This window comes from Lucilia cuprina, chromosome 5, assembly GCF_022045245.1.
Source record: "Lucilia cuprina isolate Lc7/37 chromosome 5, ASM2204524v1, whole genome shotgun sequence".
NCBI classification, from domain to species: Eukaryota; Metazoa; Arthropoda; class Insecta; order Diptera; family Calliphoridae; genus Lucilia; species Lucilia cuprina.
Window position 1 is genome coordinate 40085543 of NC_060953.1, and position 3754 is coordinate 40089296.

General features: G+C 29.5%; 1 protein-coding gene across 1 annotated transcript in view; it reads right to left on the reverse strand.

The window, feature by feature from the left end:
- Nucleotides 1-3754, reverse strand: part of LOC111689846 (neuropeptides capa receptor) — a 97974-nt gene that overhangs the window by 6609 nt on the left and 87611 nt on the right. The gene's annotated exons all lie outside the window — the stretch shown is intronic.

A 3754-nucleotide genomic window follows, 5' to 3' on the forward strand; every position in this document is an offset into this window, starting at 1 on the left:
ATCTATCTATCTATCTATCTATCTATCTATCTATCTATCTATCTATCTATCTATCTATCTATCTATCTATCTATCTATTTATTTATCTATCTATCTACCTCTCTATTGTTGTTTATCTTATGTTTCCTAGGATGTTAAATACCTACTAATAGTTTTTGTTCAACGCTCCATAGTTACAAGAATTTCTAAAAATACAAAGGAAATTCTTAAAAAAAAATAAAAGAGAAAGAAGAAACAAAAATAAAAAAGAATAAAAGCTGGACTGTAGATAGATGTTTAAAAAGCAGTTTCTTAAATAATACTAAATATATTATTGCACATGGAAGTTGCCAAGTAACAAACGGGAACCAAACCTTTGACATGGCTTTCAAATAGGTCTATATATAGCCAAGTTTAACTGATGAAAAAATAGTAACTCAATAAGAAACCAGATATATAACACAATAAAAAATATAAATGGAAATAAAAAAGAATTTTGTTACATTCTAAGCACTTATCTTTATTACAGTTAAGTTTTGCCTCCATATATTACTCTATTGAAAAAACGTATTCGCTTTCATATCTACATATACATGTAAAAGTGCTTTTAAATTCTACTCAATTGCCATGAAATTATTTGACAATAAATATGACACTCTGTCCATATCCATGGTAAGTTGATATTTGGAATTTGAAGTCAACATTTTACACACTTATTTATTGGTAGTTAAAAAAAACACATTACAGCCTTAAATTTAACAATTTAAAATGTATGGAATTCTATAAAAACGGGATTAAAATTGTCTGTAGGATATTAAAGCCTACGAAACACCACAATCTCTTAAGAATATTTTAAAGGTTTGTAAAATTGAAGGCATATGCACAACATGAATATATGCAAGGCATTTTAACATTTAAAATAAATAAAGTTTTCAAAAATTGTATTCCTTTTAAAGAATATTTAATAGAAAAAATATATATAGTAAGGACTATAGAACAGGCTATCTATAGCCTGTAATATAGAACAGCCAATAGTCCGGACTATAAAGCAGTTTATAGTCTGGACTATTGAATAGTCTATAATCTGGTCTATAAAAAGTCTATAGTCTGGACTATAACAACAATCCATAGTGTGGCTTATAGAACTGTCTATAGTTTGGACTATAGAACAATTTATAGTTTGGACTACAGAACTGTCTATAGACGGGACCATAGAACAGTCGATAGTCTGCACTATAGGACAGTCGATAGTCTGGACTGTAAAACAATCTATAGTCTGGACTATAGAATAGTCTATAGTCTGGACTATTGAACAGTATATAGTCTGGACTATTGAACAGTCTATAGTCAGGACTATATAACTGTCTATAGTCTAAACCATGGAACAGTATATAGTCTGGACTACAGAACTGTCTATAGACGGGACCATAGAACAGTCGATAGTCTGGACTATAGGACAGTCGATAGTATGGACTGTAGAACAATCTATAGTCTGGACTATAGAATAGTCTATAGTCTGGACTATTGAACAGTATATAGTCTGGACTATTGAACAGTCTTTAGTCTAAACCATAGAACAGTAAACCATAACAGTATCTGGACTATAGAACAGTCTATAGTATGGACTATAGAATAGTCTACAGTCCGGGCTATAGAATAGTCGATAGTAAGGACTATTGAACGGTTGATAGTCTAGACTAGAGAACAGTCTATAGTCTGGACTACAGAGCAGCCTATAATCTCGACTGCAGAATAGTCTGTAGTCTATAGAACTGCCTATAGTCTGAACTATGGAACAGTCTATAGTCTCGACTATAGAACAGTCTATAGTCTAGACTATAGAACAGTCTATAGTCTGGACTATAGAACAGTCTATAGTCTGGGCTGTAGGCAATATACTATGTAGTATCTTATCTTCATTGTTTTCCAAATACAAATTAATTTAAATATTTGCCGTACAATAGATAGAAATTAAAAATACAATGCAGTAAATTTGTTATTTACAACATTGCAATAACCTTCAGGGTTATGCAAATAAATATACTATAATCAAAACTTAATTAGTTTTCAGAGTTTCAAATAATACAGAATTAAAATTAAAAAAAAATTTATTATATTATATTATATTAAGGATATTATTTAGGTATGATACATAGTACTTAATTAAACTACAACTTAAACATTCAATTTCGAAAAATCAACAAAAACGAAAACTAAAATAAATCTTAATTTTTTTTTGTTAACAACACTATAAAACCTTAAACAGAGGTTCCATAACATGAATTGATGCAAATTTTTTACTATTATTAAAATTACATTAAAAGATTGAATTGGCATCCGGTAGGTTAGTGGTTAGTGTTCTAGTCTGGTAGACCGGAGATGGTGGGTTCGATTCCCACCTGAGACACTGGTTGAGGAGCGCACAACAGGCCCGATAGAGGCCTAGTTAAATTTCTTTAGATTTGATGTATATATGTACATCCTCCTTTCGAACTAACTAACTTACTAGAATTTTGCCATTTCCTTCAAACTATTAGAATAAAAATTATTGTTGACCTATTTAATGTTAATTTATCTCCACATTACCGTGTCTAACTTCTGTGTATTTTTATCAGACAAAAATAATGATATTTTTGCTCATTTCCATAACAACATGATAATAATAAGCTTTACCTATGACACTGGAAAATTAAGTTACCATCTTAAACAGAAATAGTTTGGAAACATTTCCATATTAATATCATGTTTACTTGAATATCTATGTATTTTGTATTTTTTATAATAATGCTATAGGTAGCTGATACAGTATTGTATAAAAGTTGATATACATTTAAAAAAAAAAAACATGAGTGAAATAGTACAGAATTTGCTCTTAAGTGTTATTTCTCAAACGACCTTAAAATGATACTTTACGGATGTAAAAAGTATTTAATACTAAACAATAGTAGTTCCACAGTTTCTTTTTAACTTGAGTTATCTAAGTGAAATATGAAAATTCCTAGTTTGCAATTTTCCAAAAATTTTCTCTTCCTTCTAAGCATTTTTTTCAACATGTTATTTTACAAAAATTATTATACACTTATATTTACATATTTCAATAAGTTTTTATTTCCTTAAAAACTACTTGCAACAGAAGTAGGTATACCTATATATTTGAATACGTAAACAAACCTTGTAGCACTAGGGGACATTTCCCAACTAGTGGTTTACTCATCAGTAACATTGTAAGTAAAATTCCAACTATCGATTGAATGAACGCCGAAACATTTGAACTTAATTTATGGTCGTAGAAACAACGGTTTTGAAAAGATGGGCAAAAATCGTGAGATATTTCATTTTAATTAGGATCATTTAATTGTGTTGGGACAATTAAAAGTCGATCCTAATGATCATTTGAAATCTTAGCGCAATATTCATATATTTGGTAAAATATTGACCATAGACCTCTTCCCATCATTCTGTCAGCAATACCGTGTTTACTCGCAATACGTGCTTACTCGTGTATTGCTCTTGAATCTTTTACAGCGTTCATGAGAAACATTTTTTAATGTATCTTGGTTAGTAAGTCATTTAGTTAGTTGGTTAGTTAGTCAGTCATTTATTTAGTTCGTTAGTTGGTCAATTTATTAGTTAGTTACTTAGTTAGTTAGGAAGGTAGTAAGTTAGTGAGTTAGTTAGAATGTTAAGGTGTATAAATAGATAGATAGATAGATAGATAGATAGATAGATAGATAGATAGATAGATAGATAGATAGATAGATAGATAGATAGATAG